The sequence below is a fragment of the Punica granatum genome, chromosome 1, assembly GCF_007655135.1.
Source record: "Punica granatum isolate Tunisia-2019 chromosome 1, ASM765513v2, whole genome shotgun sequence".
Classification (NCBI taxonomy): Eukaryota; Viridiplantae; Streptophyta; class Magnoliopsida; order Myrtales; family Lythraceae; genus Punica; species Punica granatum.
The window spans coordinates 17,888,386-17,903,088 of record NC_045127.1 but is presented as its reverse complement, the minus strand read 5'-3'; positions in this window follow the sequence as shown (position 1 = coordinate 17,903,088).

The following is a 14,703-nucleotide window of genomic DNA, read 5'->3' as shown; positions in this document are numbered from 1 at the left end:
GGAATCTCGGGTTTCGTAGACCATATGCCTTAGCAATTAGGTGTATCCCGTACCCCTAGACCCGGGCAACTCACAGGCCCTCGACCTTCAGGTCGTAAACAGGTAGTGGCGACTCCTTCTCACGTGCGTCCGTCGCGCGTCCCCGGGAAGGTAGACACTCCCAAGCCGCGTTGCATTTAGGCGCGCGCATGCGTGCCCCAAAGAGACGAAATTCGGGTGCGCACAGCTTGGTGACTCCGCTGGGGACACTTATAGGGTTCGGGCTCGTTCCCGCTTGCTTTGTTTGCTTGTTTATTTATCGCTTTTCGCAATTTCCCGCTTATCTACTTTACGCACCTTTATTTCTCACATGCACATTGCATATCATACTAGCTTCAGGTACCTACGGGTCGCGTCCCACGACCGATTTTAGGAAACACAAGTTAGATAGGGGTTCCGAGTAAGGGTACGTCGCACGGTTGGACTGTCGATTAGGCCCCCAAAAATCCCCGCTCGATTTCAAGGAATTGACACCCTTGAGTCGGGAGCCCCCATCCTTACGTAACACGGTCCCTGTAGTACTAAAACCATGCATTCTGCAGGAGCTCCATGAAAACCTCCAACTCGACTTCAGCAATTGTCTTTTGAGTCGGCCTGCGTGCCATTTGAGTCTTTTCCTATTTCGAGAGAGATGTACGATGTATACTATTCATTAAGCCGTGGGCATTTTATCTTCTGCATGCATGCATCATCCAATTTCAAAATTAGGGTGTCATTTGTATTAACTAGTCTTAAGTCGATCTTCCTTTCATCTTGGTAAGGGATGTCACGCCCGGTCTCCTGCCCACGCCTCGACAGAGTCATACCGCCACTCGAGGAGATTGCCCGCATATGGACGACGCTGCGCCCGGTCGACCGCCACTATATCGCTGCATTCGTGGGAGATATTCCCTTGCTGGCTACCCGACACGTCGATTGGAATTTCCTCGAGGCCGCCATCACATTCTGGAACCCAAGTCGCGCCGTCTTCGACATACAGGGTACCGAGCTCACACCGACCATTGAGGAATACCGGACACTCATCGGTCGAACCACAGTTGTCCACAGCATTGTGGAACCCAATTTCCACACTGCCCGATCAACCCTAGTCTCACACCTACTCGGGGTTCCGACGACTCGTTTGAATGCTGAACTCGCATACTCCGGCAGCACGGAGATAACAATCGAGAAACTTCTCCTTTTTATTGAGTGCCGAGCACACAGAGTCCAGGGAGATTTTCTTTGAAAGGATTTATGTCATGCGGTTTTACTACTAATTTTCGGGACCCTCTTATTCCCTCGCTCGCATAGTCTCATCGACGCGGCCTTGGCCAGCGTTGTCCTCCAAGTGGTCGGAGGGCGCGATTACGAGGTAGCCCTTGTAGCTGAGACCATTCGGTCCCTCGACCGTGTTTTGAGAACACGCGACCGAAGAATAAGAGGATCCCCCATCCTTTTACAAATTTGGTTTCAAAGCCACGCAAATCCCTTCGGTCTAGTGCGCCCGGTTATATATTTTAATGGCCCGGAGTAGATCATTTCTCGATTGTTGTCCCTCATGCATGTGGAAGAACGCAAGATCTCTGAGTGGATCAAAATTTTTCGTGAAACAGCACCTAGGGGCTTCAAGTGGCGTGCCGCGTGGATGCCACCCGGACCCATGGCCCTTAGGTGTCCTGATTTTTATGGAGTCCCACTCATGAGTCATGCGGGGTCTACCACTTATTTTCCGGCGCGAGTAGTGAGGCAGTTCGGTGGCTTACAGACGGTCCCCGAGGATACGGCGCGAAGTAGATTTGAACATACTTGGCGGGAGGATCAAACACCCGCAGATCGCCAAAGTAACGTCAAACAGGTCCTGGATGCGTGGCAAACTGTGATTACTGAGCGTCCATATTTCCCCAAGCATCCGACCCCTGATGAGCGGGATTTCCAAGCCACAGAAGAATACATCATTCGCTTCTACCGATGGGGTCCAGCAGCACACGAGGATCTCGTCAACTCTCCGCGATTTGAAGATGGCAGGTCACCCGTCGCAACTCCCATTCCGTACATGGCCATCCAAGCCGAACTAACTCATCTCAGAGCAGAAAGAGATCGTCTTCGTCGGGAAGTCGCAGAGAAGGACGAGCAGCTTGTTGATCAGCGCCAACTACAGAGAGAGCTTGCCCAAACCCGTGCCGAGCTACAGAGGCGCGATCAGGAATTGGTGCGAGCAAACGCCGCTTTGGAGAGGTCTAAGAAAAGGGCTCGCGAGGTCCATATACACCCTAGAATAGACATCTCCGCTGGGCCCTCGAACTAGGGCTTTCCATAGCGATGGTCGCTTGTTCCCCGAGCGCGGTGGAAAATCGACTTAGGACTATCTTTTCAAAATTTGTATTGCACTTTGAACCATTCAGAGTTAATACAAATGACAGCATTAGTTTTCAAAATTCATGCATCTCATGCATTCCCTCTTCATTACTTTGCATGTTTATTTTAAAAAGAATATTCTTGCATCGAAACTCACACACTTATGGAATTCAGGTATTAACAACTGGCGGCGCCCCACCGGTATCCCACACGCTTCCAATTAAGAATGGCAGAGGAAAATCAACTCGCTGTCTTCGAAGGGAATACACCACCGATGCCAATTCATTCTCCATAGCCCACGATGAACGCGTCACCACCACTTACCACTGCAGGCGCGCCACTAGCACATCTTAGGACTCCCTCGGCCCATCTCCCACAACCGATTTCATCAAGCATGTCACTACCGCTGGGGTACGCACCACCACCACCTAGGCACTCGCCGCCACCACCGATGCACGTGCCGTCGTCGACGACTCAAGCACCACCGCCTGCCCATGATCCTACTCGCATGGCCACGCTCGAGGGCAACGTCACAAATCTTCAAAACACGGTTGACCTAATGGCCGCTAATATGGCCGAGATGATGGCCTTGCTCAGAGGGCCAAATCGCGCGTCTTCGAGCTCCACCCTGCCTCTCCCACGTGGGCCAACTATCAACCCCACTCCTTGGGTCCCGCCAACCCATGCATCAAAGGGCGACATAGCAGCCGCCCCCGCGCCGGCAATTATCCCAATGCCTGCTCCTCATCCGAAGCACGCGTCGGCAATTCACCCGGTCGACTCCAGCCATCCTCAGTCCACCATTCCAGCAACTGTCTCACTTCCGCCCATGACGATTCCCGTGCCGAATCCCGTTATGTTCGCACCACCTCCCGTGTCCACACCAGTTCCAACTACCGTTTATACTGCTCCCCCGCCGATGGGCTTTCTAGCATCGAGCGCTCCTATTCCTACTCACACAACTGAGCCTTTCCCTTACCAAGCTCCACAACTCCATATCAGCCTCCCCTACCAAGCTCCACCTCCCATAAATGTTACTTTCTCCGAACCAGGCACACCGACTCAAGCGGCCCCCAGAGCTCCATCCACAAATTTCTTTCCCAAAACGGAGACCGAACAGGAGAGGAGAATGAAAAAGATGGAAGAGACTATTAGGGCCCTCCAAGCTAGTGATCCCCGACATAGCACTAGTTATCTAGATTCGACTCTCTTCCCGGGGATGCAGCTACCCGCGAAAGTCAAGGTACCCGATTTTCAGAAGTACGATGGAACTAAAGACCCACAACACCACCTCCGTCACTACAACGGAAAGATGCTTCAATACTGGGACTACGAACAGTTCGTCATCGCGACTTTCCAGGAGATCTTGTCAGGACCGGCTCTTAATTGGTTCATATCTCTCCGAGCGGAGGACATCCCCTCCTGGATCGAACTGGCCAAGAAGTTTGTTGAGCAGTATCAGTATAACATGGAGACGCCCCCGTCCTTCCTCGAGTTGAGCACGATGGAAATGGCAGAGGAGCAGATGTTTGAGGATTACGCCACGAATTGGCGTTCGGAAGCAGCAAAACATTTCCCTCCAATTTGCGAAGCGCAACAAATCCAAATGTTTCATGGGACTCTCAAGGGGGCTTACTACTCTCACCTTATGGGTCACAAGTCTACTTTCTCGGAGATGATTATGGCCGGGAAGCAAGTAGACCTGGGTATCAAACTCGGAAGGTTAGAGGGCCCGACAAAGAAAGGGGAAGGAGAGTCCTCGAGGAGGACTGCCTCAACAGTCACCCCCACTGGCAGCAGAAGGAGTAAGGAGGCATCGGTCAATGCCGTCAATACGGGCCACAACGCGCCGCAACAGTACTCGGTGAGCTTGACGCCTGCACCATCTACCACCCCCGCATATGCTCCACCGCCTTCGCCCTATCCGTCTCAGCATCTCGCTCAACCGGTTTATTATTCGGCTCCGCCGACAGCATTTCCATCGGCCCCGCAACAAGTCGTCCATCATTAGGCTCCCGCTCCTCCTCAGACCCCGCAGTACAGGCCTCCGGCTTCGAGAACTCCTCGGCCGACGCAACAGGCTCCAGCCCCACAAGGTCAACAAGGCGGCGCAATGCAAGCTCGGCAGCGCATACAGTTCACACCCCTGCCTATCCCGCTCTCCCACATATACAGGCAACTGTTAGCCGGCAACATGATCCGACCAACGGTTCCCGGTCCCAGTTTCGTTCCGGCAAACCAAGATCAGAGTCTACACTGCGAGTACCACTCAGGTGCTCCCGGTCACACAACCGACAACTGTTGGAAATTACGAGAGGAGGTCCAGAAGCTGATCGATGCCAAAAAGATCTCGTTCAATGCCATTAGGCCTCCGAATGTGCTAGCCAATCCTCTCCCTGATCACGGGTCGAGCTCGGGGCCCACCATCAATATGATCAGTGTTTGCACTATGAGAGAGAACGAGAGCCAACAGGAGGGCCCTACTCCATTTGTAATCGAGTATGTCCTCGCGGAAGCCACAGTAGGGTTCACAGGGTTTAGTGCCGCGCCCGCCCCGTTCATAATAGAAGTCCCCGCTCGAGAGCTGTACTAGGACAGTAAGGTCCCTTGGACTTACGAAGGAAGTGTCGGGAACCTTGAGCAGCAGTTCAGTGTCATGGGCGTGACACGCTCGGGCCGGGTGTACACGAACCCGGAGATCGTAGGTAAGGGTAAGGCTCCCGCTGCATCCGGAGCTGCTCCGGAAGCCCCACCTATCCCGCAGAAGAAGGTAATCGAAAAAGAAGCCGAGGCTTTCATGAAAGTGATCAAGGCGAGCGAGTACAAGGTAGTAGAACAAATGGGTAAGTCTCCAACTCATATTTCACTACTCGCTCTCCTCTTGAGTTCGGAGCCACACCAAGAAGCTCTCCTACGAGTCCTTACTGCAGCACAGGTTCCTAAGGAAACAGCCCCAGATCAGATTGAAGAGACCGTCAGCTCGATTTTCTCCGATGCCATCTCATTTTCAGATGACGAACTCCCGTCCGAAGGATGGGCACACTCACGGGCGTTGCACATCGTCTGCAAGTGCAACAATTTCGTTATTGGCCGGGTCATGATCGACAATGGCTCCGCCCTCAATGTTTGCCCGGTGTCCACGCTGAAGCAAATGAATGTGGACCTCAACCGCATCCGTCCGAGCAAAACCGCGGTTCGAGCCTTTGACAGCTCACGGAGGGAAGTGAATGGGGAGATTGACCTCTTGATCGATGTCGGCCCGTGCTCATTCAGCGTCACATTTCAGGTCCTTGACATCCCGAATGCTTTTAGCCTGCTCCTCGGGAGACCCTGGATCCACTCAGCTGGAGCCGTTCCCTCGTCCTTGCACCAAAGGATCAAGTTCATCGCGGATGGTCGGCTCATTACGATCAAGGATGAAGAGGACTACGCCATCTACAAGGAAACGACTGTCCCCTATATTAGCATCGGAGACGACAAGAACCTTCCATTCCATTCATTTGAGACCATCTCTGTCATTCGGGACTATGGAGAGATCCGTCCGTCTCGTGCTGACCGCATGGTCGGGAAGGTCCTCTTGCGTCACAGCTATGTTCCCGGTACCGGGCTCGGAGCACAGGGGCAGGGGATCAATTGCCCCATCGAGATTGAAGAGTACAAGAACAGGAGGGGACTCGGTTTTCGCCCTTCCTGCCACGAGATTATCGAGGCCCGCAGGGGCAAGCACCTTTACCATCTCGCCGCGCATTACGGGAAGATCAACAGGGGCATCCCAGTTCCCCCACTCTCTCACTTTTTTCCCGCACCGCCACACGTCATCGGAGGTACTCTTGACGGCCCCTCCTCCGTTTCAGATGCCGAGCCTGTCGATCCGCCAGCCGTATGCGCCGTCACCGAGGAGACTCCTTTAGGGGTCCATATCCGCCTTGCACAAGAGAATGAGGAGCTCAACAACTGGACCTCAGTCCCATGCTACTCGGCTGTGATCGCCGATGTGTAAGGCTATCTATGTGCTTGATGTTTCCCCACGTGTCGGCATAGCCATAAGCCACATGACGGAAGAAGGATTTTGTTATGGCTTCATGCTTACACCATTAATAAAATCTCTGCACGCATTTTTTGAATTTCCGCGTCTACTTTCTCCTTTCTTTCACTTATCTCGCAATGCTCTAAATTTCTAAGACTACTCGTATAAATTGCCAAGCTCCACTCGAATCCAAATCATCGACACGTCGATTCGAACTCATCCGAGGAACACCTCGAAGAGTCCCGACCCATATACTTCGGGGAAGGGCTCGACGAGGACGGTCGAGTGCCTGAGATAGAGGAGAGTTTGCGCCGCCTCGAGGACCGTCAATTTACTTCAGTTGAGCCAACAGAAGAAATCAACGTGGGCACCGAAGAAGAATCACGCACCCTGAAGATCGGGACGAGCCTCGACCCCACATAGCGGGCCCGGATGATCGATTTCCTCAAGGAGTACCAAGAAGTCTTTGCTTGGTCTTATGCCGACATGTCAGGTCTAGATCCCTCAATAGTTAAGCACTTCCTTCTGCTTGATACGGAGAGGTTTCCACCTAAACGGCAGCATTTACGGCGTCAGCGAGCCGGCCTTCTCCTCCGCATTAAAGAAGAGGTCATCAAGCAAATCAACGCGGGCTTCCTGGAAGTTTGTAATTACTCTGAGTGGGTAGCGAATATCGTGCCCGTAGAGAAGAAGGACGGAAAAGTTAGAGTCTGCGTCGACTATCGGGACCTCAACAAGGCCAGCCCCAAGGATAACTTCCCCCTGCCTCACATTGACGTCTTAGTTGACAACACAGCACGCCATACGTTGTTCTCCTTCATGGATGGTTTCTCCGGGTACAACCAGATTCGGATGACCGATGAGGACAAGATCAAGACGACGTTCATCACAATGTGGGGCACTTTTTGTTACCGAGTCATGCCCTTCGGCCTCAAAAATGTCGGGGTAACATATCAAAGGGCCATGGTCACGCTATTCCATGATATGATGCATAAAGAGATTGAGGTCTATGTCGACGACATGATTGCTAAATCAAAAGAAGGAGAGGATCATCTCGTTAATTTAAAACGCCTCTTCGACCGACTCAAGAAGTACAAGCTTCGACTTAACCCGGCAAAGTGTACATTCGGCGCCAAGTCAGGAAAACTGCTAGGTTTTGTGGTCAGCGAACGAGGCATCGAGGTTGATCCTAACAAGGTGAAGGCAATCAGGGAGCTACCTCCACCATCGACAGTCCGTGAAGTACGAGGCTTCCTGGGACGGCTGAACTACATTGTGCGTTTCATTGCAAACTTGACAGACAAATGTCAACCACTCTTCCACTTGCTTAGCAAAAATGCAGCGATTAAGTGGGACGAAAAATGTCAGAAGGCCTTCGACACTATCAAGGCATACTTGGTTCAACCCCCGGTATTGGTCCTACCTACTCCAGATCGCCCTCTTATTCTCTATCTAACAGTGCGTCGGCAATCCCTAGGATGCATGTTAAGGCAGGAAGACGAGTCCACGCACGCAGAACATGCCATTTACTATTTGAGCAAGAAGTTCCCCGCAGGGGAGTCCAACTACCCGGAGATTGAGAAGATGTGTTGCGCGCTGGTGTGGGTCATGCAGAGGCTCCGACAGTACACTCTCTATCATACTATCCGCTTATTGTCAAAAGCGGATCCCTTGAAGTACTTGCTCGATAGTCCATCTTCCATGAAGAACATTTCAAAGTGGCGATGTCAGCTGACGGAATACAATATTGAATATGTGCCCCGCACGTCGATCAAGGGGCAGGCAATTGCGGATCACTTATCGGAGTTCCCAATCGAAGACGATACGACGATCAACTCTGACTTTCCGGACGAAGGGATTCTCCAAGTGGACAGTGAGGAGAACAAATTCGCATGGAGGATGTATTTCGACGGCGCAGTAAATTCCACTGGGTCTGGCATTGGCGCAGTGCTGATATCCCCCGACGGACGCTACTATCCGGTCGCAGCAAAGGTTGATTTCCCCTGCACTAATAACGTGGCCGAATACGAAGCATGCATCCTCGGCCTGCAAGCGGCGATCGACTTCAAGGTGAAGGAACTAGAAGTGTTTGGTGATTCTATGCTTACAATTTTCCAAACGTTGGGGCAATGGAAGACGAAGGACGCAAAGCTAGTGCCATATCACGAGTATCTCGAGGAGTTAGCGGAGAACTTCGAGAAAATCTCATTCACATACACACCACGCATCAAGAACCAATTTGCAGATGCACTTGCGACGCTCGCATCCATGGTGAGCATCACGAAAGAGAATCTCATTGAGCCACTCGAAATCGAGATTGGCAAGGGCCCTGCTCACTGCGACGCAATTGAGGCAACCAACGAACAGCCGTGGTATGAAGACATCAAACATTTTCTGCAAACCGGCCAATACCCGACATTCGCCAATCGGCGCGACAAAAAAACACTTCGGCGACTCGCAGCACATTACTTCTTGAGTTGAGAGATTCTTTATCGCCATTCCTTCGATGCTACACTACTCCGGTGTGTCGATGAAATTGAGGCACAACACCTTATGGGAGAGATACACGAGGGAAGTTGCGGACCCGGCATGAGCGGGCTCATGCTCGCTAAGAAACTTATGCGTTTGGGTTACTTCTGGTCCACCATGGAGGCCGACTGCGCCAAACACGTCAGACACTGCCACTTGTGCCAGGTCTACGCCGACCAGATCAAAGCACCTCCCAATGAGCTACATCCAATGGCGGCCCCGTGGCCCTTTACAATGTGGGGTATAGATGTGATCGGCCCTATCAATCCCAAAGCATCCAACGGACACCTTTTCATTTTGGTGGCAATCGACTACTTCACCAAGTGGATCGAGGCCATAACGCTTGCTTCGGTCACCGCAAAAGCCGTGGCACGCTTCCTCAAGTGCAACATCATCACCCGATACGGAGTCCCCGCGACAATCATCACTGACAACGCTAAGAACTTGAACAACAAGATCATCGATGAGCTCTGCGAGCAATTCAAAGTGCAGCATCGTAACTCCACACCGTACCGTCCCCAAATGAACGGTGTGGTGGAAGCTGCGAACAAGAACATCAAGAAGATCATCGAGAAAATGACGGTGACCTATAAGGATTGGCACGAGATGCTCCCTTTTGCTCTCTTAGCATATCGAACATCTATCCGCACTTCAACCGAGGCAACTCCGTACTCTCTGGTCTACGACATGGAAGCAGTCCTCCCAATCGAAGTGGAGATTCCTTCCATGAGGGTCCTTGCCGAGTCCAAGCTCGAAGAAGCAGAATGGGCAAAGCAACACTACGAATAACTCAATCTCATCGACGAGAAGCGGCTAATAGCGCTATGCCACTGCCAATGCTACCAACAAAGAATGGCCCGAGCGTTCAATGCAAGAGTCCGCCACCGCGAGTTCAACCCTAGTGACCTTGTCCTGCGAAAGGTTCTTCACATTACACCTGACTCTCGGGGCAAGTTCGCATACAAGTACGACGGACCCTTCGTCGTCAGGGAAACCTTCTCTGGAGGAGCAATTATCCTAAGTGACATGGATGGGACCGAAAACGCACTCCCAGTCAACGCTGACGCCCTCAAGAAGTACTATCCCTGATAGCCTTCTTCGTCATTCTGCAGCCTCTTTATGTACCCGCAGGCTGCAAGCCTCATTTCAGACCTTTGTCTTCTTCTGTATTCTTCAGACCCCATGCTCATACCGCCTCAGCGCATCCTGTCATCAGCACTTGTACTCTTTCCATCTAAGATCACCTTTGAGAGAAAAGAATAAATTTCCCGTTAGGTCGAAAACCTCCTCGAGGCGACCTAGCCAAAAGTTAGGGAACGAGGGGCACGGCTTAAAATCCCGCAAAGGGGAGCCGTGGCAAAAGGAGAGCATAAATCATATCCTTGCTAGGCTGAAACCCGCAAAGGGCGGTCTAGGCAAAAGTTAGAGGAATCGAGAGATGCGATTGGACCCTATCTTGGGCGGTCGTAGTAAAAGGAGAGCATTCATGAGAGAAAAGTCAAAATAAAATACCCCGTCAGGTCGTCACGCGTTTTGCGGCCTGGGCAAAAATTAGGGGCAATTATCGGTTCGACCACGAAAGAACAGTAGCACCCCGCGTGAAGCTACAACTAGTAGTGGTTCGGCAGTTCTCAACGCAAACAAACTCTCCTCGACTCTCAAGGCTCGAGACGCGCCTCGAAATGGGGTCGAATCGTCGTATCCTTAATTTGGAGGATCCTAAAGACCCTTCCCTTTACCTTTATTCAAAGTTCTGTGGGCCATGCCCTCATTTTGCGAAAGGCCTTTCTTTTGGTCAAACATGAATTCGGGACACGGCCACCCCTCAGATGGCCACCAACTTCAGATCCCCGAAGCATCATTACATAGATTTCCTTTGCACATTGTAATTCCACCAGTTTTACGCGACTGGCAACGGCCGTTAGCTGCCACCCTCCTATGCAGGTACGGGCATGTGGATCTTAAGAGGCGTCTTCCACCTGATGGACTCATGTCTGCCTCGTACGACAAGATCGCAATCTCAAACTCAAGCGAAAGGCCCCTCAAGGAGGCACCTGGCACCATCATCTGACAAATCCGTCAGCATCAACGGGCCCGAGTCAACTCTCTCGCGTTCTCGGGCCATCCTCGATGACCGAATCATTTTACTGCTTTGGGTTTGGACACCCACCTTTTACTGCTTTGGATTTGGACACCCACATTTATTGCTTTGGGTTTGGACACCCACCTTTACTGCTTTGGGTTTGGACACCCACATTTACTGCTTTGGGTTTGGACACCCACTTTTTACTGCTTTGGGTTTGGACATCCACATTTATTGCTTTGGGTTTGGACACCCACTTTTACTGCTTTGGGTTTGGACACCCACCATTTACCGCTTTGGGTTTGGACACCCACCATTTACCGCTTTGGGTTTGGACACCCACATTTTACCGCTTTGGGTTTGGACACCCACCTTTTACCGCTTTGGGTTTGGACACCCACCTTTTATTGCTTTGGGTTTGGACACCCACCTTTACTGCTTTGGGTTTGGACACCCACATTTACTGCTTTGGGTTTGGACACCCACCTTTATTGTTTTGGGTTTGGACACTCACATTTACTGCTTTGGGTTTGGACACTCACATTTACTGCTTTGGGTTTGGATACCCACCTTTACTGCTTTGGGTACAAACGCCCACCTTTACTGCTTTGGGTTTGGACACCCACCTTTTACTGTTTTGGGTTTGGACACCCACCTTTTACTTTCTTTGGGCTCGTAAACCCATCTTTACAGCTTTCAAGGCCATAAGCCCACCTTTATTGCTTTTGGATCCATAAACTACCTCTTTACTGCTTTCAGGTACATGCTTTCAGGACGGTCATCGAGATCAGACGGGGTGCTTCTTATGGTCTTTGACTGCATCCTCTATCCGAGCACACAACCAAAGAGGGGCAAGCTGTCAGCACCCAATTTTCGGTCCATCGGCTCCAAGGGGCAAAATCGTTATTTTTTTAATTTATTACCTTTTCTTAAAAAAAAAGAATAAAATTTTTAATTTAAATTAAATTATATATATATATATATGTATAAAAAAAAGAAATGAGAAGAAAACATTTGGGCAGGTCAGGGGCAGGCCGGGCAGCGTTGACCGGCTGCCCGTGACCGCCGGCCTTTTTAAAAAAAAAACAAAAAAAAACAATTCGGGCAGGCCGAGCAGTGCCGGGCAGCGCTCGCCGGCTGCCCGCGACCCAGCCGACCCGAGATCCCCAAATCGCGGATATCCACGATTTCCTCCAAGATCGGCTGAAATCTGAACGAAAAAGCGTACGAAATTGAAATTAATTAGAGAGAAAGGCAATTCGGATGGACGCGAACAGGACCCAGTGTGAAAAACAGAAAATTGGCTCTCGATTTGGCGAATTTTGAAATTGGAGAACTCGGAACTTCGCCGGAAAACCGCAACTTCCCCCCCCCCCCCCCCCCCCCCGATTCTGGCCGATTAAGCGCCGGTGAGGTCCCGATCGACCACGGCGAAGCATCGGCGGCGCCTAAAGTCATCTCCCGAGCCCTCTCGTGCCATCGTAGCGGCGTCCGGGGGCGAGAACCGCCGCCCCCAGCCTCGCGCCGCCGCTGCCCCCCGATCCCGACCGCCTTTCGGCTAACGGGCCTCGGCCCATTTCTCTTCCTTTGCAGGCTCGGCCCATTCAGGCCCAAGGCGCTCCAGTCCGGCCCAGCTTCTCTTCTGGGCGGTTTCTCCTACGGGCGGTCCGGTCAGATCCGATCCGGCCCGATTCATCCGGCGATTTTTTTTATTTTTACAGAAAAGCCCCTCAACTTTCCGAACAAGGTAAATTCTCGACTTAATGGCATGATTAGGGTTATTTTCCTGAATATTATTGCTTGCTTGATGGATATAATGTAAAATGAGTATTCTTGGGTCGCGTGGGTGATCGGATTTGTCCCGAACTCGATTTTACGAACTTTCTATTTTGTCACATTTCAGTCCAGAGGACGTATTTTATTTTTTCAAGATCTGCCCTGAATTTCAAAATTACTTTCAATCAAGCCCCAATCATTTTTATTATTTTTCAATCAGTCCTTGGATTTTTCAGAATTTTTCTAAGAATCCCAAAGAACTTTTCAAGTTGTTTCAGTTTAGTCCCGGGACCATTTTTCACCCTTTTCAGATCTGCCTTGAATCTCAAAAATTCTTTTCAGTAAAGTCCCAGTCATTTTACTATTTTCCAATCAGTCCTGGAATTCCAAGAATTTTTCAAGCATCCTAAGGAACTTTCCAAGTTGTTTCAGTTTAGTCCTGGGGCCTTTTTTTTGTTTTCAAATCAGTCCAGATTTTCAAATTCATTTCAAATAAGTCCTAGGACATTTTCAGTAAACTTGTTTTTGCACAGTCCCCACTTTTAAGAATTTTCAGATCGCTCCCCAATTTTTTAGAATTTTCAAATCAGTCCTGCTTTTTTTAAAATCGTTCAATTCAGTCCCCTGGACATTTTCTAAAATATCCGGCCCTTTTCTACTTGGATCACCCACCGACAATGTATGTGCCCATTAAATATTTCATTTTTGTAATTATGTGACAATGTCAGAAATTAGAGTTTATCGGGCGGTCAACTAATGGCTATCTCGACGGCTCGAAATCCGTAAACTAAAGCATTCGGCAAGTTTTTAATTAACCTAAAATTCTACATACGGGATAATCGGGACGTTAAATTTGGCTAAATTAAATCACTTGATTTATTTAAATGGATTGCTCGAATTGATTAATAATTTGTAATCGCGTCGACAGTTCAAGAACTGTTAGTCATGCCCTTTTCAAAATTCACAATTTCAAAAACACCGAGATACGTACAACGTAATCTTGATTTTCATGCGCACACATATTTACCGATTCAAGAGCATGATTACCGGTTCTTGTTCTGCCGTGATCCTAGCGTAGTTTTGTGCATAGAATTGGTCAAAACATGGGAAAACAAATTAATCACAAACTCGGCTTAAATCAAACATGGGCAATAGTCGAATAGAGACTAAGGTTTTGGGTTTTTAGGTGAAAATACTTTTAATCTGTAAAAGCCATATTGTCGCGATACAGAATAATCTAAAAATAACCCACTCATTCGAGACTTGACTATGGACATCATGTCTGTCGGGTCCGTTAAATGATGATGAATGCTACATACCCTATCCATCATCCTATTTGTTTGTTTTAGGGTAGGATTTGTATGCCAAGATACCCCGGATAATAATTGATTAACTCACGTAAATTCGACGATAACAAAATCTCATTGTTTGTTTATTTGCGCTTACTTGTTACATTTTTACACTTATTTGTTATGCGGGTCGAGCCCGGTCCTTTAGGATACGATTCACTGGGTCCAATGCCCCCATACACCGAGTGCGTATTTAATTTAATTTTCGGTCTTTTCCAAAATCATACGGTGGGCATGAGTGAAATAACGGCCGAACGCGAACCGACCGGGATTCAGTCATTGTAATTTATCTTTTATTTGAGAGAACAATGTAAGGGTTTTATGATGCATATTTATTCATGTAATAATCCCGGTCGGAGAGTGGACGGTTCAAGTGTCTATTCGAATTTACGGTGTCAAAACGCGTAAGATGAGCAGAACTTAATTAAGCGATAATTAAATAAAAATGGCAAGCCTAGACAAGTTAGAGTACCGATAGAGCATGCGAGATATAGGCTCGCATGTAACAGAACCCCCGAATTCGGAACCTCGGGTTTCGCAGACCATATGCCTTAGCAATTAGGTGT